General features: G+C 41.0%; 1 protein-coding gene across 1 annotated transcript in view; it reads right to left on the reverse strand.

Annotated features, from left to right (window-relative positions):
* Positions 1-23,875, reverse strand: part of DPYD (dihydropyrimidine dehydrogenase) — a 750,022-nt gene that overhangs the window by 567,976 nt on the left and 158,171 nt on the right. The gene's annotated exons all lie outside the window — the stretch shown is intronic.

Here is a 23,875-nt window from a genome sequence, read left to right on the forward strand (position 1 = left end):
TCCATGCCAGTTTGCACAGCGCAAATGGCACAGATGCTGGCGTCAGGGTTATGCAAGCTTCTAAGAACATCCCCCCCCCCCGTTTCAGGATTGCACAGTTTCCTAAGGTTTTTATGTTTTAAATCCTGCTCTGCTAGGCAACAGCAATACATCATAATTAACACAGGGCTACTAGCATTAGACAAGAACCTTGTATACTATTCAAATTGAATGTACAGTTAGGACAAGCTTTGTTAGATTAAGAGTTGTTCAAGATGGTCAGTGCAGCCTGCACCTTCAACTTTGTGCAAAAACACCTGAATAAAGAAAAGCACACTTTAATTTTAGGCTTGATCAAAGTATCGATTTCAAATCACCTAGAAAAGGAAAAATTTTAAGCCAATTATTCTCTCTATATATGTATTGCCGTTTGGGTGCCGAAACTCATGGCAACATAAAGTGAAGGGATGCACTTCTTCTTCTTCTTTTTTGGTGCAACATGCCTATACAAGTTTATGTCAGGGCATTATGAAATTGTTGGCAACATGTCTAAAGTTTACTTCACAAAACTTAAGCAAGCTTTGGGAAGTAAGAGAAAAAGGCAAACAAAAGCCTTGGCTTCAGGGTGAATCCAGAACTCATTATTTTAATGATGCATGTGTTCTTTTATTCTCTCCTCCTTAATCACCCTGAAACTATCAAGATAATGTGTGATTGTGTAATGTATCTGGAATTTACTGAAGCTATATATTTTCATCTTTTCACAGTTTTGGTTTTCATCAGAGATTCTCTCTCTCTTTTTTCTTCCCTACCAGGATTCTTAAAGTTTATCCAGTGATGTTCAAAATAGCTGTGGGGCAGCATCACTTGCCAAATGTGTGTACGTATATAGGTATGTGTATGAATATATGGCTTTTGAACTGCCATTTTTTTCAAACTTGTGACCTATAGATTTTCAGAACATACATGCCTATTTATGGTCCCAATACAAAAGGAGAAATTCCACCCCCACTCACCTGCTCCTTTGTTCCTTCAGTTTGCATAGCCATTAGCAACCACTGTTTGCATAGCTTACGCACCATTGTGATTTTGCATGCTTCCTTGAGGGGATTCTTCAAGGCAGGGGCAGAGCAAACACAAAAGGTCGCATTAAAGGGCTCTTAAGAAATGCGAAGCAGATATGCTCTGGCTTCACAGTCACTTCCTGAATGACGATTCAGCGTGAAAAACTCAAAAAAAAATGTGGGGCACTTCAGCCTGGAATGCACTGCTAATTACCAAGCATAAATGGCCACAGAAATAGCTATAATTTTCTCCATTATGTTTATCTATACACTAATTTTCTCCATTATGTTTATCTATGTACACCATGTAAATATATACTTTTTTAATATGCTTGCTTAAGTAAATTCCAGATACATTACACAATCACACATTATCATAATGGAGAAAATTAGTGTATAGATAAACATAATGGAGAAAATTATAGCTATTTCTGTGGTGCGTAAGCTATGCAAACGGTGGTTGCTAATGGCTATGCAAACTGAAGGAACAAAGGAGCAGGTGAGTGGGGGTGGAATTTCTCCTTTTGTATTGGGACCATGAATAGGCATTTTAAAGTTCACATTTAAACAAGAGCTTTGAGCGAGCATCAAAATTGACCCTGCATAAATGGCCTGTGAGTCCAGCTTTTTCCCACTTCCCACAATTTGCATGAAATATATACCTGCACATCTGCCTTCCTGCACACCTCAAGTTGGCTGCTCAATTTCCAATTTTTATAGCTATTTAATATATTTCACAGATTGTAGTCTTTCAAGTACCCAGTATATTAAAAGATGTCTAGGTCATGAGTGTTATCTATTTCAATAGCATCTTCTGGATCCAGCTTCATTTCACTGTGTCCTTCTTGCAGGATTTATTTTTTAACAGTTCACATTGGAATAAAAAAATTGCCTCTACTCACTCTCAAATGGTATGTCTATATGAAATCAAACATTTACTTATCATTCTATCATTATTACGGCCATAGACCAGCATAACCAGCATGGTAGAGAATTTGCTTGGCATGCAGAAGGTCCCAGGTTCAATTCCCGGCATGTCCAGTTGAAGGGACTAGGCAAGTAGGTGATGTGAAAGACCTCTGCCTGAGACCCTGGAGAGCCGCTGCCGGTCTGAGTGGACAATACTGACTTTGATGGACCAAGGGTCTGATTCAGTATAAGGCAGCTTCATGTGTTCATAACAATGATAACAACAAAGAAATATAAAGGCAAATGTGATAAATAAAATCAGAATACAATATATAGCTAAATTACATTAAGTTACATTAAATTATCATTCTAAAATCTGAGGACTATCTAAAATCAAGATTAATATTTATCCTTCATCTGTTGCTGTCACCATAGCGTGTCTTATCCTTGTTGCCATAAAACAGAATTTTGCAACAGGTTTAGTGACTTTCGAATCTTTATCTAAGAGGAGATACCTAACATAAAATTCCTCTGAATGCCTAGGTAGCTTTCTTAATAGAGGTTGGATGAAGGATGTCACATCTTTGTATGTCACAATAAAACATGCAGTATAAAAGAACGTGGCCAGTTGTTTCCATCTCATCTGAACTACATGGACATATTCTCTGTTCAGCTGGTATCTTGTGATATCTGCCCTCTAGTGAAGCTGAAGGGAGGGCATTGAAGCAGGCTCTAGAAAATGCCCTGCAATGTTTAGGATAATCGAGTAAACTTAAATAAGCTGCTAAATAAGATCTCTGAGGATCTCGTAACATTCGATAAATTTTGGAAGATCGATTAATGTCATTTTGGCATTCTATATCCCAGATCCTCTCATTTATAATATTTCTGGCTCTCCCTACTGCTAAGTCTAAGAGATAATCAGGGGAGAGACCATATTAAAGTAGTTGACCTGTGATTCCCTTCCACCATTTTGTTTGGTACTTGACACTCAGCATCTGAGAGAGTAATCCAGTTGGAAATTTGTTGAGTCTTAACCATGTATTCAGAGTAACTAGCCAAACTTTAGCTTCAATCTTAAGCAGGCCCATCTCCAATCGTAGGGTTGCATGCGGAAGTCAAAAATAGTGACCTTAAGAACCCATTTTGAATTTTTTTCATAAGAGTCAAGATTAGAGAAGGGAACTAGGGAAGCACCGTATAATAGCTGTGTGATTGAATGAACTCAAACATTCACCATATATGCAGATTTACAATGAAACCTGGGTTGTCAAAGCGTTTACAATCATATTTTGCTAGGCAACAGTCACCATTTTTGAAACCGAGGGGACTTTCAAAGCAGTGTCTCATATAGCCTGGGACATCCAAATAAAAGAAATCAAAAATCCCCCCAGTATCACAGTGGATCCCAACCATGGTGACAGTGAGGAGCAAACAGGTAGATGCCACAACATCAGACTGAAAATGCAAAAGAAAATGTTTAAAAGCAAGTGCAATACTTGAAGAGAAAAGCACTCTGGATCACCACATGAACCCATCCAGAACACTCCCAACCCACACAATGCAAAGTCTATGTGAAAAGCAGAAAGATAGCACAATGCCCATGTTATCATTATGGCTTCTATACAATCCCACAAGAGGGCACTATGAACTCTGGCCTGCAGTTGCACTTAATGTGTGCTGCAAAGAACAACAGTTACAAATAAGAATGACACTGTTTTCATGAAATACTAATGTTCATCTTAGGGCTGCTTCATTCATTACTGAATTTCTGTGTGTGACTGTAACAGAACACTTGTTTTAATTTAAAATTTTGTTCTCACACACACCAACCTTCACTATCTCTGTTGAGACTTATAGCTTGGGTACCCAAAGGCTGGGTGGAAAAGAACTCAGTTGTATATAGAAATGTATTTATTTTAAGGCGCTAATGTCACTATTAAAAACATTAGAAGATCACATTAAAAGAAAGCACAAATGGCAACTAATACAGGTTGATGGACTGAAACCACAACACAAACACGTTTCGGCGCCATGGCCTTCGTCAGTGGTCTAATAAAATCACTTATTATGCATACATATCATAATGCAACAGGTACGACAGGTATTTATTTGGTATTATCTTACAGAAAAGAACAAATAGAAGGCATTCCATGGCAGTAGGCTCTGTAATTTTATAGAATAGATTGGGCACAGAGTCAAACTGGAATATAAGTAATCCCAATATTCCTTCAAAGAATTACTAAATTTGATAAAGTTTAGTTGAGATTAACCAGTCATTATTTCTTATTCTTTTCAGACATCCCTATACACATATGTGGGTTGTTATCATACTGTTTAATATTATCAAACCTGCTGCATTATGTATTTGTATGAATAATAAGTGCGATGAGCCACTGCTATTGTGAGATTTTTTTTGACATATCAAGGAACATGATGTACTGTATGTACAAGCTCCATGCACAGAACCCTAGGGCATTCTCATGCTTAACACACTCATTAGTGTTGGGGTTTTTTTTGGGGGGGGGGAGGAGATAGCAAGTGACATGGAGTAACAGACTCTAGTTTTTCCCAGTCCCCTACACCAAAATTAAAATTGAGTAAAGATAGTTGAAAAATAATAAGCCTCAGGGTGAGGTACAGAACCTGTGGAATGACAGGATTGAGACTGGGTGGAAAAGGGCCCTTTCTCAGGTCACAAAGAGGGATTAGTCTCTGGGAAGGAGCTATTCCAGTTACAGGGTAGTGTGACGGGATTACTGCCACTGGTGTGGGGTAGTTCAGTAGTGAGAATGGGAAGAGAGATTTTGGGTAAATCTCCATACTTCTGCGTTTCTCTAGGGAAAAGAGATTGAAAGATCTCTTCCTTCCCTGTTAGCTAGGTGGCAGAGTTTGAGTAACTAATTCTATAGGAGTTCTGGGGAATAGAACTAAGTTTGTGAAGAAGGAACCTTAAGGAATGCAACTTGTGTAACATCTAAGCCAAATACGAACTAAGCTCTCTCTGAAGTAATCTTGTAAAGATATATAACTGGTTTTGTGCTTTCCCTCTAATTCAAATCCATCTTTTGAATACTGTTTAATAAATTTCTGTTTTCTCTGTTAACTTTAAAAAGCCTCTAGTGTAATATTTTATTGTGAGGTAAAATAAGGTGAGGACTGAAAAGGGAGAAAAATAATCTCTACATAACACACTCTGGCTAGCAACAAGAAGGTGGTGATCCCCCTCTTTCTCCCTCAGCACCAAAAACTGATTACTGGGAGCTGGGAAATAGTAGGAAGGGGGGTTGTCATACTTGTCCACACACACACATGTCCATCACCTCAGTACTCAGCACAACTTGTTATCACAGCTGAATTGAAAAACAAAAAAAGACAGGATATAAATTGGTTCTTGTAGGTTATCCGGGCTGTGTGAGCGTGGTCTTGGTATTTTCTTTCCTGACGTTTCGCCAGCAGCTGTGGCAGGCATCTTCAGAGGAGTAACACTGAAGGACAGGGTCTCTCCTTCAGTGTGACTCCTCTGAAGATGCCTGCCACAGCTGCTGGCGAAACGTCAGGAAAGAAAATACCAAGACCACGCTCACACAGCCCGGATAACCTACAAGAACCAATGAACTCTGACCGTGAAAGCCTTCGACAACAGGATATAAATGTTCAAATAATGAAATAAATTCCATTTCCAGTGACCCATCTGCATGTGCAAGTTATGACCTAGGTCAAGCAATGAACAATGACGTATGAATCAGCCAGTAAGGTAGGTTCAATATACATAGCAGGGCTTATTTATCCCTTTTTCTTCACAGCAGTTCACAGATTGCTCCCCAAGCCATTCCTAAAGCAGCCCTGTGTATTACAAGTGACTACTGATGGGGAGGATTATCAGCTCCATTCTGCCCATGCCAGGGGACTTGTTCTAGAGAGCACCTACAGGGGTAGGCAGAAAATCAATGTTTTTGATATTTTATTCAAATTTTATCATTATGCATTTAAATCTAAAATGGGACTCTCAAAGGAACGTAGAAAAAATCAAATAAATAAATAAAGTTGCTTAAATTATGGCTGTTTCCTCCTCATCAACATAATTCTTATTATTATAATGTTACCTCTGCTAAGCTCGGCTGCAATTTCAAAAATCCAGTCCACACAAAGTCACTTTTGGTGCTTTATACATCTTTGGAGAGTCGTGTTTTCTCCGTTACTGTCTAGCCCACACTTTTTTGAAAAAAAAAAAAATGTCAAGCCAGGGGGCATTGTGTCATTCATGACGTTGCAAATGACACAATGCTCCTACACCCCCTCCCTTTTTTGTTGCTCATTCTCTCTAACGTTGGTGTGTTGGTTCAATATGATTGGCTGCCGAAATTGGCAGGCTTCTTTCTACTTCGATTTGACAAAAAAAAAACCCTCCCAAATACTAAATGGGAAGTGCTGGGCTGGAAAGGAAAAATGGTGGATAACTGACTTCGTGTTTACTTTTAGCTCGATGTTCAACAACCTGTGTCAGGTGGATTTGGCTTTTGGCACGCCAAGAGAAATGTTAACACCAATAAAAATTTTTGTTAATAAACCACTGACTGAAAAATGCTCTGAATGACAATTGTCTTCAGGGAAAGAGTAGTGGTGACCCTGAGCAGATTACTTGTGGATTGTTAGACTAACACACCAATATCCCTTCACTAGTCCGAACTGATGATGATGATGATGATGATGATGATAAAAATGGTGGGATAAAGGGGGAAGAGAGGAGGGAAATGGGAGGGGCATTAGAAGAAGACATAATTAGTCGCAAAGTTGTCAAACTTGTCCGCACCATTGCAGAAGACGTCCTAGAACCTGATTAACTGTTTTCATCACTGTATAAGCATTTTCCAATACAACGTTCTAAAGATCACTCGAAAAGGTTTTGGAGACAATCCGGGGGGGGGGGGGATGATGCAGACAAACATAAGACATTTCATTAAATGTCTCACAAACATTTCATCCATAACTGCGGAAATCCCCTATGTTAACTTTATAAACAGAAGCAACTTTTGAAAATCATTTATAAGTCCTTAGAAAACTGCCTGACAGTAACTACCCGCTACCAGGCTCTGTGAGTCTTGAACTAGGACTTAAACCACTAGTTATACACAGTGAAACAATAGTAAAAAAATAACTACCTTTCAAAACAGTGAAGTGTATTTACTTTCTCGAGTTTTTCATAACATTTTATCCAGCTGTTTCGTTAATTTACCCTAGTTGTGCTGTGTGTGTTTTTTTTTAAATCAGACATATTACTTCTGCTGCAGAAGGAGTTGGAAGGGACAAATGGAAACGATATAAGAACTGAGAAAACAAGACTCATCTGACCCCTCTGCTCACCCAATGGTGGTGCCTTCATCCAGCACAAGGGGTCTTTCTCCACTGCCAGCAGCTCTTGAGTCAGAGGAAGGCACCACGGTTAGCTGAGCAGAGTGACAGTATATAACCCTTTATGTCACCAGGAGGCACAGAGGACAAACAGAGAAGGGGAAATGAGAGGACAGGGGAGGCTGGAGTAACACTGTTGAGCCAGGTCACACATCATCCGACTGGTTTCCTGCAGTTTCACTATGGGTCAACCGAGTCTTGCTGAAATATCTGAACTGTACTTGTGTGTTTGAACACATGAGGAGGGCAGACATTGTGTGAAGAGCCTACAAATTTGTTGCCATGTCTTTGCAGACCTGCAAATCCCCTTCAGAAAGGATACAGCAGGCACATGATGGAAAAGCAAGCATACACTATTTCCTGTAGATTATGAAGTAGACCTAACACCAGTTTACAAACTAGTTCCAAAGAACATTGAGAACTAGAAACTGAATGAGGCATAGTGAGAAATAAAATGAAGGGATTCAGTGAAGGAAAAGGCCAAGCACTACCCATTACATGGGTGATGACCTGCAGCACTGGCTACTCCATCTAAGAATACTGCCAACACCAAAGGCAGGCTTCAATGAACAACTATTTAATTGGTTTTAAAATGTATTAAATTGCCTTTGCATGTGATAGTCAATACAATGTAAAAAAATTACAATGTTAATTTTTAAGTAAAAATCAATTTAACACCATAAAAAGGTCTACATAAAACTGAAAACAAGAATCAGCAGGAGAATTCCAGGGTCAAACTTTATAAAATCACACAATTAACATGATTAAAAGTTTTCAGATAATTTAACTTGACACAGAGTATTTTAAAAGAGAGAGAGAGAAACAAAAACAAGAGAGGTAATCAAGTGAAAAATCTGGTGATTTATCCATAGTGGAAAACTAACCCATAGTGGAAAACTAACCCTAACCCATTCCTGAGCTTCAGGGCCAAAAATCGTTAGGATGCACAAAAGTGGATAAAAGTGTGCCGGTACTTGTGCTGGCATGACTGGCACAGGCACCGATGTTGAGTCACTCATGCCGGCCTCCCTGTGCTGCCACAACAGCATGGCCCTGGGATGCCGACTTGGCCTCCCACTGGCATCCTGACGATGCACCTCCATGCTCCGTTGTCCCAAGGGGTGTTCCTGGGTCATTCCGGGGTGGGGCTGCCTTTAGGCAGCTTCCTAACTCCCATTCAGGCTGGGAATAACCCCTTTGCCCTTACCTGGAGTGATGCCACTTTTTTAGATGGCTTAGCCCCATGGAACACTATGGAGTAGTTCCAAGGGGCTCGGCAGGTAAGTGCAAAGTGCCGGCTTAGCAGCGGAGGGGGGGGGCTGAATCCTCCTTTGGAGGTGGTGCAGCTGCGCTGCCTCCAGCCACCAGCTCAGCCCTCCCGCTCAGGAATGGGCTTGCCAGGCTTGTAAAATTCTCTTGGGACCTCCTAAATGTCTGCAAAACTGCTTGCTTATAGCACAGCACACACACTATTTAGACACGAGAAATTGATTATCACCATATAGCTTAAATATATAGTGCAATTTCTTTTCTACTATGGTTATACCTGTTGAACTCATTAGCTAATTTACCTAACATTGATTATTACATAACCACTCCTTTTTTAAAGGTCAGCTTTAAAAGGTTTTTTTTTATCAGCGTGTTTTAAATATATCCAACCATAAAGGTGTACATATCCTAAAATTTCAGGGCACCACAAGATATAGGGGGAACATTTATATTTGGAAAAAGGCCAACTGAGGTACAGGCTACTTGTGTAAGGGAAACAATTACAGCATTAATGTCAAGGGCAGCATTTATAGTACGTCTTCACAACAGTAACCAACAATAACATGATTTTTGCTTGTATATAACAATGAAGTACATTCAAAGGGTTTTACATTCATTTTTTCAGTAATCCTTATAATAACCCTTTAAATAGGTCAGTCTTGCCCCCATATTGAATAATGTGCCAGAGTGACAAAACAGTGGATTGCCTAGGTCTACATAATAAATTTGTGGCTTGGACAGGGATTTTCTGATTCACACTTTTTTTTGACTATGCTATAACAGATTTCATCATGATTCCAACAATCAAATTTCCCCTATGCATATTACTGAACATGCACAAGTCAGACCACTGATCTATCAAGGTTTGTTTTTTCTGCTCTGACTGGCAGTAGTCCTCCAGGGTTTCAGGTTGAAGTAATTTACATCAGCTACTACCAGGGGCAGACTGGCCATTACAGCCTCCTGAGTTTCCCCAGTGAGCTGATGGCCTGTCCTATCACCTAGGCCTTGCAAGAAGGGTGGGTGGGGCCTGTTTCCCCCCACACACACCCAGACCACCCCTCGTTACTAACTGATTGCTTTCTTTCAATAACATCTAGCATATAAACTGGCCCCTAATATATATTCTGCTGGCCTCAATATGCTGATTCAAGCTACTGTATCCTCCAGATTGTACTAGTGTAACATGCTGTCCATGGGTCTGCCTTTGAAGATACCTTGGAAGCTCTAATTGGTACAAACAAGAATTGCATGCACAAACAGCACCAGGGGCTAAAGTTCCAGGGAGCCGGGCTCCAGCCCTGCAGAACCAAATTGGCTCTTATGCTAGACCTCTTTATATGGACCAGTTCCACAAAATCGTCCATTTCAGTACAATCTGTTCTGTTACGCCAAACAGTGGGGTCTCCTTTTATTGGGGGAAATTAGCTGGAGATTGGTAGAGCTTTGCGAGAGGTTGGCATGGGGAATCTTTGAACCTAAATAGTATGGTGATGAGCACTTCAGTGGAAAAGCTTCCCAATAAAGCTTTTATAAATTTTAAGGGTTTTATTACAAATAATCAAATCTGCATACACACAGAGAAAAACACACAAATAAAAATACATTCAGAACTAGGAAAACAAAAGTAGGAGGGGGTGGACACAAGGATTAGAGGTTCCCAGGGGAAAGTATATTTACTGATCTGGGGAGTGAGGTCCAGATGGAGGCAGCTGTGTGGAACGAGTAATGACCAGCATTTCTTATAAGGAAAGTGAAGGAAAACTGTACACGCAAGTACAGGGCTCACAATTTGAATCCAAGCAAAAACACTAGCAATTTACCATGGCAAACGGGGAGATATTTATACCCAAAAGAGCAGTTGTAAGTATGGTTTCACTATGCCTGCAATTGTCCTGTCTTTGGAGAAAAGGTCTGATTGCTCCTGATGAGATTAGGAGTTGGAGGGAGAAAAGAACAAGAGGTGAGATAGATCAGAAATAATTCCTAGGTACTTTTGGCTGAGTACCCCTCAGAATTGGTAATACATTTTCAGATGAGGGCGAGGTCTGGGAAACTATCTGCCAGGGTGAGTCAAATGGCTTGGATGGTGACTTGATGAGTTTATTTGTCCCCATCCAGATTCTTCTGTTTCTGATCAGATTATTGAGGTGTGCCTTATCTGCTGCAGGAGGGTGCTAAACAAATGCTGAAGAGGTCTGGCTTTGTCTTTTTGTTTCCAAGTTACACCAGGTGTCCTTCCAAGGGGAAACAGGCAAACAAGCCTGAACTTGCCCAGCCGACTTTGTAGCTTGGCACACAAGATAGATGCCAGCAGACCCCATTTGTCTCTGGCTATACAGCAGTGTTAGAATAATAGAATCACAGAGTTGGAAGGGGCCATACAGGCCATCTAGTCCAACCCCCAGCTTAATGCAGGATCAGCCTACAGCATCCAGGACAAGTGCCTGTCCAGCTTATGCTTAAAGACTGCCAGTGAGGGGGAGCTCACCACCTCCCTAGGTAGCTGATTCCACTGTCGAACAACTCTTATTGTAAAAAAAAAAAATCCTAATATCCAGCCGGTACCTTTTTTCCTGCAATTTAAACCCATTATTGCAAGTCCTAGCCTATGCTGCCAACAGGAACAGCTCCCTGCCCTCCATGTGACAGCCCTTCAAATACTTAAAGAGAGCAATCATGTCCCCCCCTCAACCTCCTCTTCTCTAAACTAAATATTCCCAACTCCCTCAGTTTTTCCTTCTATGGCTTGGTCTTCAGGCCCCTGATCATCCTTGTTGTTCCCCTCTATACCCACTCGATTCTTTCCATGTCTTTTTTGAAGTAAGGCCACCAGAATTGCACACAATATTCCAGGTGTGGCCTGACCAATGCTGTGTACAGCAGAACTATGACATTCTGCAATTTGGATGTTATGCTTCTGTTGATGCACCCCAAGATTGCATTAGCTTTTTTTGTTGCTGCATCACACTGGCTGCTCATATTTAACTTATGGTCCACCCATACCCCGAGATCTTGTCCAGAAGCTGACCAGAAGCGTATCCCACCCATCAAGTATGCATGTCCCTCATTTCTGTTACCCAGATGTAGAACTTGGCACTCGTTGAATTGCATCCTGTTCACATCTGCCCATATTTCCAGTGTGTTCAGATCTCATTGAATTCTATATCTTCTGGTGTGTTGGTTGCTCCTCCCAATTTGATGTCATCTGCAAATTTAATAATTCCACACCCTCATCCAGATCATTTATAAAAATAATGAAAAGTACTGGGCCCAGAACCGAACCCTGTGGCACCCCACTGGACACCTCCCTCCATTCAGATGAAATGCCATTGACAACTACTCTTTGAGCGCAGTTCTCCAACCAGTTCCCTATCCACCTAACTATCCTAGGGTCCAATCCACAGTCCTCTAGTTTACCCATCAGAACATCAAGGGGAAGCCTGTCAAAAACCTTACTGAAATTCTGGTAAACAACATTAACTACATTCCCTCAATCCAGTAAGCTCGTCACATGATCAAAGAAGGAAACAAGATTGGTCTGGCAGGACCTGGCAGGGACAAATCCATGCTGATTTCCCTGGATCACAAAGTTGTCCTTCAGATGCTCACCTATTGATCTCTTTAATATCTGCTCCAGTATCTTCCCTGGGATAGAGGTCAAACTGACTGGCCTGTAGTTTTCTGGGTCATTCTTCCACCCTTTTTTTGAAAATTGGGATAACGTTCGCCCTCCTCCAATCTTGTGGCACATCTCCGTTCCTCCAAGAGGTCTGGAAGATGATGGACAAAGGCTCTGCAAGCTCTCTAGAAAGTTCTTTGAGCACTCTCGAGTGCATACCATCTGGCCCGGGGGATTTGTACTCATCCAATGCAGCCAGGTGCTTTTCAACTACCTCTTTGTTCATGTCAACCAGCAGCCCAGATGCTGTGGCTTGCCTGCTGTCATCTCTAGTTGAGCCTGTTCTCTTTTTCAGGGAAAAAACTGAGGAAAAATAAGCATTGAGCCTTTCTGCTTTCTCTCTGTCTTCGGTCAGAGTTTCTCCATTTTCACCCAACAATGGGCCTATGGCCTCTTTTCCCTTGTGTTTGCTCCTCACATATCTAAAAAAACTTTTCTTGTTGTAGCGAGCCTCCCTGGCCAGCATCAGCTCACTTTGAGCTTTGGCGTCTCTGATGGCTAACCTACAGTGCCTGACAACCTGCTTCTTTAGAGGTATGTCCTTTCCTCCATTTCTTGAACATTCCCTTTTTCTCCCTTGGGTCATCATGGAGTTCTCTGTTCATCCACATTGGCTTCTTGGATTCTCTACCATGTTTCCTTCTTGTTGGAATAGTGAGGGCTTGAGCTTGCAAGAGCTTTTGTTTTAGGAGATCCCACCCTTCACTTGCTCCTTTCCTTTCCAGCAGTCTTCTTGCCCATGGAATGATTCTCATCATGCCTCTGAATTTATTGAAATCAGCCCTACCAAAATCTAACAGACACGTGTGACAATGAACTTCTTAGGTCCCCCACAGCAAAAGGAATTCTAGAAGGACATGGTCATTTCCCCCTAAGGTCCCCACCATCTTCACCTTATCTACCATCTCTTACCTATTGGTCATTATTAAGTTGAGAATGGCTGAGCCTCTCCTACCTACTCCACCATTTGATGAAGGATGAGGAACTCGCTTGACTGTGGTTGCTTTGTGGAGTTAGTCTCCCAGCACACATCAGGGAAGTTGAAGTCACCCATAACTATCAGGTCTTGTTGTGTGGATACCCTGTCAAGCTGCTCAAGGAGGGCAGCATCCACCTCCTCACCCTGGCCAGGAGGTCTGTAGCAGACTCCAACCACAAAACTGTTTGTCCTTCCTTCCCTTATCCTCACCTAGATACATTCCACGGGGCTGTCACCTGCATCCTCCAGTATTTCTTGACAAGTGTATTGCCAAAGGGCAAAAGGTTATTTCCCGTTAGGTATTTCAAAGGCAATGATTACAACATTGTGAGAATTTAAGTAGTTATACTGACTACAAGCAATAGAATGACAGCCAGAAGAATACCCACGCCTCTTTCCTTTGCAAGGACCCCAAAATCCAGCTCTGAGTAGATTCCAACACAAAAAGCAGCATTTTCCACAATGGTCTGGGATGAAGAAGTTCTCTCCCTCTGGACGAAATACCCCCCCCCCTTCTTATAGGAAAGTAAAAGTGTGTGAGAGTGTGTGTGTGTTGCTTAGAAACTTGGGATGGAGTTTTCCAAGGTCAGGAGATAAGGCAGCTTTGGCATGCCAGGTGCATCCCTCCCTTTTTCTCCCCAAAAGAGCACTTGCTAGGCGAGAAGATAGAGTACTTCAGCCCCATTAACCCCGTTCACCCCAGTGCTGTCATAGGACAATCTATGGACTGGGAGAAGCATGTGGTTCACCACTGTCTTCTCATATTACAATGGTGTTCTGCGATTTTCCACTCCAACAAGCAAACCCTCTCCTCACATACAGTGCCACTCTGCCACCTCTTCGATCTTTTCAGTTTTTCTTGAACAACTCATATCCATCCACAACTACATTCCAGTCATGGGAATCGTCCCACCAAGTCTCTGTAATGCCTACTAAATCATATCCCTCTGACTGCATTAGAAGCTCAAGCTCTTCCTTCTTACTGCCCAAGTTTTGGGCATTGGTACATAGACACCTGAAGCCCCGTACCTTTGGCTCCTTTAGACCTGGCCCTCTTTGGTGGGACTCTGCTGTTTGATCTGCTTCATTTAAATCCATCCCAATGTTGGTTGTATCCTTCCCCTTGGGGTATTAGTTTAAAGCCCTCCTGATGAATCTCTCCAGGTTTCTTCCAAAAACATTCTTCCATCCCTGTACACTTGCTCTAGTCCTGAACACCTTGCCCAGGGCTATCAGGATGCCTCAACATTTCAGCACTCAGAGTAATATCCCAAATACAAGTTGAAGGAATTCTATGAACTATCATACACATCACAGGTAGAACATAAAAAGCAAAAACTTTAATAAACTTTTTTATTTATCAAAGCTCGTGGATGAGATTTAAACATTTACTTTCAGTCACAGATACAGTTACAATCCCATGATCTCTGGTGGTCCCCCTCCCCTTAAAAACAAACATTCATTTGACAGGTAATCATGCTTCAACAATATCAGTTTTTTATGCTTTCACAGCTGTGCACTCTGGTGAATGAACATTGACTAGAAAAGCAACATGAACTGCATTAAACTTAACATCTATTTAGTTCAGTATACACAGTATGCATAAAGAAACAATAAATTCTGTTTACATATCAGAAGAAACAGTACTGCAGACTTCAAATCTCTTACAAAGGAATTGTGAAAAGACAGCAGATATTAATATGGAGCCAAATGCTAGGCTTCTGGCTTTTGGCTGCAATCCCATATATAATTTAAATCTAGTGATGGTGCCATAGTTGAAAATGAGGAAGTTGAAATGCAGGTTTTTTTAAAAAAAGATTTCATTTTGCATTGCTATCTCATCTGGTGCCCACGTGGCGGCATCTCTATCTGATTTCAGAGTCCAGAATGGACTTAGCATGGCATATTTTGCTCCACTCTCAGCTGTGAACTCTCATGGCTTCCCCTTTCCCTTTCTTCCCAGGTTGAGCTGGATACAAAGATTACAGAACTCTAGCAAGCACAACTATATCTGTATCCCATGATTTCTGGCAGCATTAGATGTTGCTGTGCCATTTGCAGCAATATCTAGGGATGCTGGGAACTTCAAAAAAAATTGCTGACACATAGGCCCTAATATTAAATTTTGCATTAAAGAGCTCAGTGTCTCAGGTTGTCAAGGTTGTTCAACTTAACAGCTGGATGTTGCTCAGCCCTCGATGGCAACCGTTTCTCCTTGTTCCTTGACTGGCAGTTACTAGGCAGCAGCTCTTTACACAGGCAAGGGGAGTGGAGCTGATCCCAAAACCAGAACCTTCCAGTCTAGGGTTGCCAACCTTCAAATAGGGCCTGAAGATCTCTTAGAATTACAACTCGGGTCAAGACTACAGAGAGATCAATTACTCTGGAGGAAATTACTGTTTTTGGAGGGTGGACTTTATGGCATTATGCCCTGCTGAGAACCCTCCCCTCCTCAAACCTTAAGGTTGCCAAACTCCAGGTGGTGGCTGGAGTTCTCCTGGGATTACAACTGAACTTCAGGCAACAGAGATCAGTTCACCTGCAGAAAATAGTCGCTTTGGAAGGTGGACTCTGTGGCATTATACTCCATTGAAGTCCCTCCCCTCCTCAAACCTGCCTAGCTTAGGCTCCACCCCCAACATATCCAGGAATTTTCCAACCTGGACCTGGCAACCCTACTCACCCTTTCCATCCCCAAATCTACAGGAATTTCTAAACCAAAGCTGGCAACCCTATTCCAGGATTGCCCAGATCAGATATATATGTGTGGAACTGGGTCTGGCACAGACAGACACTGCAGAAGCAGGTCTCTGGAAAAATAGCTTCCTGTTACTCCAACAAGTAGGCTCAAACTACGGTTTCCAACTCCAGGCTGGGAAATTCCTGGAGATTTTGGGGATGGAAACTGGAGAGTGCTGGGTTTGGCAAGGGGAGGGACCTCAGTGGACTATAATGCCATAGATTCCATTCTCCAAAGCAGCCATTTTCTCCAGGGTGACTGATCTCTGTAGCCTGGAAACCAGATGTGATTCCAGGAGAGCTCCAGGCCCCACCTATTAAATTATCTGCAGTACTTAGGCCTTGAATAAAAAGCCTGCCTATCCCAGGTTTAGATCCATTAAAAGACTCCTGCTTGGGTAGGCATAGATGGAAATAACCTTACCCCAGGAAATCTTCATCTTCCTCCAACAGTTTCAGTCCTAAACCCAGAAGACCCTATTTCCAGGGCATTAACACTAGTAACTATTGTGGTATCAGCTAAACTGGATTTTGGCTCAAATAATACATACACACACACAATCTTAATATTCATTCTTTAAAAGTTTTTTTTAATTCAAGTTTTTAATTCAGAAAAACAACACTAGAAGATACACGGTGGTGTGAGACAAAGGGAGTGTACTTTCAGAAGTCTGTACTTCAAGGAAAAATGTTAGCTTTAATGAAGTATAAAAATATATTAAGTAATCTTTTTTTTTAAAAAAAGGATAAAACAATTAAGATTATGCCAAACACATATGTTTCTATATATATATATATATATATATATCTCATACCATGTGACACACCATATTTGTGCTGAGCAGCTTGGCAAAATCCTGTATAGAACATATGCCAGATATCTTTTGAGATGCAAAAGGGTCAACATTTTCTGTTATAAGATATAAGATGTTTTTGTATGTTTTCTTAAAATTGTGTATTTATGTTCCTTCTACTTAAACTGAGAACATATTCTACTTAGAAAATGCATAGTATGTTTTATATTCTTGGGCAAAATTGATAGCTTGGCTATTTCTTTGAAAAAAAAGTCTTTATTAATAGCATGTTTTTTAAAAATAAAAGAGTCAATTTCACATGGCTTCTTCATCTTCCACAGCAACTAACTGGAACCCAAATTATTTTCATAGCTGATGGCTCTTTCAGATGGGCTACTTGAGTTTCTCCCCCTTATTGATTTCCCAGTTTGATAGGTGGTCCCATTAGATCTACATACCCCCTTTCATAGTTGTGATGCTGCTTGTTCCTTCCATGATTATCTATCCAGTTTATAAAGGTCTTTTATGCATGGTTAGTATGTTTCTGGCTCGTCTTGTCTCATACTTTTATATCCCGAGATCAGAAAACCTTATGCATGGTTTGGCTTGTTGAGAAGTCTCAGGAGCTCGGAATAAGACTTACTTGAGGGAGAAAACAGGAACTGGAAAACCCAGGGAAGTCACGGGACGGAATTGACCTGAGCCCCCAGGGAGATGAACATCATGCATAACCCCCGCAAAGAACCGAGACAATCACAGGAGAATTGTGAGACAAACCAACAATGCATAAACAACCAAAGACAATCATTAAGAAGTTCTTTGGTTAATTTTTTTTATTATTATTTTCAACACAGCATAAAACAAACAACATACATACATTTACATAGCTATGACGGGATATTTATCAGCTATACTTTGGAGCGATTCTCTAACAATCTATACATTCTACTATTCTAGAAAATTATTTATGTATCTAAAATATAAAATTTAAACATGCTTTAAAGGAGAAAGAGGGAAAAACTTAAACATATTAACATATCTCCTTGCAGGTTACACGAATTACTATTTTTATTGTTCTGTAATTCTGCGTATGTATAGTAAGCCTATCAGTTAATACATAGTTATACTATGTATTTTCTAAATTTAATGATATGTGCTTTAACCTAATATGTGCTTTGACCTATTCAAATAGTATAGTTATATTAAAATACCATGTAATATCCACATAATATAATTTTAAACAATTATAACTAAACTGCCAACCTACAACCTTAAGCAGGACTATGCCCATAATATCATGCAAAATACATTGTTTGAATCAATATATCTACTGTAACTTCATATCATCTTATACATCTTACGTTACTCTGACATGTAATCATAATACAATTTCCAGTTCTTTAAAAATTCTTCCCTGGGTCTCTTGTTCACAATGTTTGTCAGCTTGGCCATCACTGTGTATTCTGCTAATTTCTCTAGCCAGTTATATGATGATTATTTTCTTGTTTCCAATTGAAAGCAATGGTCACTCCTGCTGCTGTTATCATATATCTGATGGCCGGTGGTAAGATTACTAACAACATTGTCTTAGAATCTAGAGAAAAGTTAATTTTTTTTATTTATTTTTTTGCATTTCTTGATGTATCCCAGTCCAAAATTTCTTTATTTTCTTGCAGGACCAACAATGAAAAAAGGTGCCATCAACGTCTTTACATTTCCAACATGGACCATTGGTACTCTTGCTTATTTGACTAATGTCTCTAGGTGTAATGTACCATTGATAAAACTGCTTATACCAATTTTCTCTCAGGCTCTGGCATGCAATAAATTTAATCACTTTAGACCACAGGTATTCCCAGTTTTGCAGGTCAATTTCATGTCCCAAATTTTGCATCCATTTTATCATGCATGGTTTGATCTGTTCTATTTCCATATCAAAATTCAATAAAAGTTTATACATTCTTCCCAAAAGGTGGTCTTTGTCTTCCTTTATCATCTTATCAAATTCTGTTAAAGCTCTAAAAGTGCCTTCTTCCATACAATCTTTCCTTATCCTTGATATTAATTGACAATAAGTCAGCCAACCTAGTTTCTTACTTTCAGTCTTGATTTCGTCCTAAATTTTTATTTTACCATATCTTGATACAAGATAAAGTAAATAGATTTTTTTTCTGCTGTAGTATATACTGTTGGAGACATCAGTAAAGGTGGTGATGGACTTGCATCGCATTCCTGAGCTTTCAGCATGGGGGAATGGCGGGGAGGAAACGCCACTGTGGTGCCTCCTAACCTATTTCCCTGGCAGCAAAAACAAAACAAAAAAGCCTTTTAAAGGCTTTAAAAATTTTAAATGGGGCTTTTTGCCCCATACAGAAAAGCAGGCGCAGCCTCACTATTCTCGCTGCTGGTATACCCGGGGCAAACGGGGACAGGAGGCTGCCTAACGGCAGCTTCTCCCAAAAGAACGCCCCGGGAACTCCTCTTGGGATACCGGAACACCCCCTGGAACATTGTCATGGGCCTTTACACTGGTGGGATGCTGGCGGAAGGCCGCACTGGCGTTCCAGGGCGGCGCTGCCGCAGCAGCGCCCAACAACCAACATCCGGGCCTCCATCTGGCACTGGGGCCACTAATGCCAGTGTAAGTAGCCTGGGTGCCGGCGCAGGGGGCCCGAACACTGGCGCAGTGCCTTCCTAGCCTCCAAAGGGCTTTCGCCCTCAAGGCTCAGGAATGCGCTGCTAGTCTTCTTTTGACTTTCATCCAGAATTTAAGCAATTTTTTAATTATATGCTGGATTCTCATATTCTGGTCTATTGTCATCTTTCAGAGATGATAATGTAGAACTTCTTTCATTTCATTATTTTCCAATTTTGCTAATTTTGAATCAGGATTTTTAATCCAGTCAGTAATCCATACCAAATCAGCCGCTTTATAGTACAACTTCAGATTCAGAAAAGCTAGTCCACCCCTGTATTTTTTCATCCTGTATAATTTTGAATTTGATCCTGGGTTTTTTTCCATTCCAAATAAATTTGTTTATTTGGATTTGCCATCTTTCCAGCGTCTTTTCATCTAACTCAAATGGTAACATTTGGAATAAAAAGTTCAACCTTGGCAGTACACTCATCTTAATGGTAGAAATTCTTCCCAGCCAGGAAATTTTTAGTCTCTTCCATCTCTCCAAATCACTTTTATTTGGGCCACCAGGCCTTGCCATTCTTGTTGCAGTGTTTGCATTTTGCACACATGCCCCCTTACCTATAGGTAGGGGAATTTCATTAAAATATTCCCAAACTGGATCTCTTTTACAGCCTGCTGCCATTACAGGTTTTCTCCTCTACAGAGAGAATAATATGATAAACCTCAGGCTACACACACAAAGATCTCAAGACTTTGGAGAATTCTGCTCAAAAGGTTTAACTACCATTTTTACTACTTGCCCCACTTAGCTCCTTGTGCAGATCTATTCCACTCCAATCAATCTTCTATTCATTGAACGTCTTGAAACTTACCACTTAAGAGGTAAGGGGTTGTTTCTGTGTACAAAGATTTGCTAAGGAGCAATGGCATTTTATAACATTTTTGCCGTGAAGAGGAGACATGTTATCTCTGCAGACACAAATTCAGTTTTGAGAACAGCAAAATCATGCATCTGTGATAATATCTTCTAGATAGAAAAATTGCCCAAAATAATCTTACGTTGCATCAATATACAGCCTCATGTCACACAATTAAAAATGAATTGGTATTTCATGATGAATAACCTTTGGAATATAATATATATTAACTAGAAAACTATATTTAGATAGCTTTTTTCCTTTAAAAGCATGTTATTTTTTAAAAAATCATTGATTTTTATCCACCCTGGTTACCAGTGCAAGCTCTTTCTCGAACTCAAAAATCCACCTCTTCCATGAACCTTTTGCCTAAATCCATTATCCCCAAAGTCTAAGTCAGTTGTTTTTCTAAATGTTTTCATCCCTTGCCTCTCACCTTCCTTCCCTCCCCCGTCCTGTTCTGCTCCCTCTGTTATTTATTACAAAATGTATATGCTGCAAAAAACAAAGAAACAAAAACCTCAGCCAAATAGCTTCATAAACCCGATAAAGAATTACCATTTTAAAAAGTCAATAAATGATCATCAATTCTTGAACAGCAGCGAGCAATACAAACTATCAATCATGTCATACATCAAAGCTGAGTATAACAGTCAACATAAAAATAATCCAAGGAAGAGGAGAGGGGGAAATCCACCATCCCAAATGTTCCACAAACTTCAACCAAAATCCAACTCCTCAGTTGATTTTTCAGACTATAAATACAATGGCGCTCCAGTGAAGGGTTAATATAGTGAAGAAGATTACAAACATTGGATGATACAAGTACAACTATGCAGAACAATTTATTCATTTATTTAAACATCTGTGTCCTGCCTCTCGCTCCAACTGCCTGGAAAGAGGCCAATGGCAGCTCACGATCAAAACACACCATAAAATACATAACAATAAAACTATACTATCAAACAGTTTTTAAAAAGTACATGTAACAAATCATACAATCCACAGAAACACAAACACCACTCATGCAAATTCCAGCTACTGTCTCAGCAGCGTACACACACACACACTTCTAAAAACACAGCAACTTTACAGGACTCCCTAAAAGCTGAGGAAGAGGATCTTCTCATGTGGTGGTGGTGGAAAGTGCCATCAAACCACAGCTGACAACCCTGTAGGCTTTTCAAGGCAAGAGACATTCACAGTGCATTCCTGAGCCTCTGACGGCCAGACACAGCGTTGAGGAGGTGCTGCCGCGCCGCCTTCAAACCAGTTTCCCAGCCACCAAAAACTTTAAACAAGCCTTTTGCAGGCTTTTAAAATTTTAATAGGGCTTTTCGCCCCATAGAGAACAGCAAGGCTGTATTAAGAAGCAGGTGCAGCAACGCCGTTCTCGGCGCCAGTGTTACAGAGCGAAAGAGGACAGCAGGCTGGCTACAAGCAGCCCCGTCCTCTGAAACGCCCTGGGGATGCCCCCGGGGACACCGGAACGCCCCCCGGAACGCTGGCATGGGCCTTTATGCTGGTGGGAAGCCAGCAGATGGCCCTGTCGGCGTCCCGGGGTGGCGCTGCTATGGCAGTGCCTGGGTACGTCCCTACTAGCATTGGGGCCACTTATGGCGACCTAAGTAGCCTGGATGCTGGCGTGGAAAGCCCCAATGCCGGCGCAGCCCCTTCCTGGCCTCCTGAGGACTTTCTTCCTCAGAAGTCAGGAATGCACTGACAGAGGTGGTTTGCCATTGCCTGCCTCTGACTTAATGACTTCAGCTTGTTTTATTCAGATGTTATATTTGGAGGTATCCAACCATGATGTTTAGAACACAAACTGAAGATACATATGGTGCTCTGTTCAGAGGAAATGGTGAGTGTGCACATTGAAAGGATTGCAGGTAGTGAGCACGCCTTGTATGTGCAGATGGAGACCCTTTAACATGATGTCTGCCAAAGGCTCTCCTCTGGAAGATATAGCAGAAGCATTTTAGTTTTTCTGGAATAACATGATGACTGGGTAGAACAAGGAGGGAAAGATTTTTTAGAAACTTTGGCATAATATATTTGCAAACAGCAGCTGAATTGCTCTGGAATCACTTTGGACCTTCAGGGTTTATTAATTGGGAGTGGGAGGTGGAGAGCAAAGGGAAAAACAGCTCTTTAAATTTCCGCTTAAAACTCAAGAGGAATAGAAACCCTGCACAGATAAGCAAAGCACCATGCATGCAAGATAACAAGCCGTTTGGGTTAATTACTGTTTTGTTGCAAGACTACCCAAATTTTAATCAACAGAAATCTACTCTTCCACAGATTGCAAAGGAAGGACATCTGTGCAAGTTAGTGCCATTTTTAACTCCTCGGGCACTTGCAGCACCTGGAAAAGCCACAGGGAAGAAATCATGGATCCTTGCTGAAATTACCGTAGCATCTGTCAGCTCAGAAGGAGGTATATGACACTAACTTGCATGGCAACAAGCATTATTCCACAAGCATCGTACAACAAGCCTATTATTTATTCATTCCGTCACTGATACAGCGCCATAAGAGTACATGGCACCTTACTGAGTTACACTGGGGAAAATAGACAGAACCCTGACCCCAAGCAGCTTACAAACGTACAATAGGAAAAACAAAGAAAGGAAGTGCAGAAAAGACAATGGTAGCATTCTCTAAGGAACATTCTGACAAACACACAAGGAGACCCAGGAAAGCAAATTGTTTTCAATGGATTATAAAAGAGTTGCTGTTGCTGGATCAGATCAAGTGCCCATCTAGTTCACTACTCAAAGCAGATCAGCCAGATGCCCCTGGAAAGCTCCCAATCTGAGCATGATGAGCAATGGAAAATCTTGCCAAGCTGCTTGTCTCCAATATGTGTAAATCAGAGGCATACTGTCTCTGAATGCAGAGACTCCATTTTGAGCCATCATGAACACAATCCAGTTAAAAGCTACCTAGCATATAACTATACCAGTCACCTCTCAGTGACATAAATATGCACAACCTGCTTATTTCATCTTGGTCTCCACTGCAAATCCAAAGAAAACTTCCAAGAGGGCTATGGCTGATAAATGGGTGAATACAGCATCACCCCAAACTCTAAAGCAGTGGTTCCCAAAGTGGGCAGTACCACCCCCTGGGGGACAGTACCACCCCCTGGGGGACAGTGGGATTACCTAGGGGGCACTAAGAGGCAAGGGGGCAGCAGGGGGCATTAGAGTTGGGCCCCTTCAACTGTGTTGTGCACTAATTTACAGTAGAGCAAGCTATGGCACCATGCTGGCAAATTTGGTAGAAACTATCAGAATTTTTTTCCAGACTTTGAAGAGCTGGTACCACTGGATTAAATTCATCAGTTCTGTTGAATAAATTTCAACTAAAAAGTTTTAATTTGATTTTGAATATATGTGCAAGTAATTGTTACTGTTTTGAAATTTTATTGTTATTATCTTCTTTAGTGAGTCATGCAAACCCCTATTTTGAATAATTCTTTTTATAG

Source organism: Euleptes europaea, chromosome 2 (genome assembly GCF_029931775.1).
Source record: "Euleptes europaea isolate rEulEur1 chromosome 2, rEulEur1.hap1, whole genome shotgun sequence".
Taxonomy (NCBI): Eukaryota; Metazoa; Chordata; class Lepidosauria; order Squamata; family Sphaerodactylidae; genus Euleptes; species Euleptes europaea.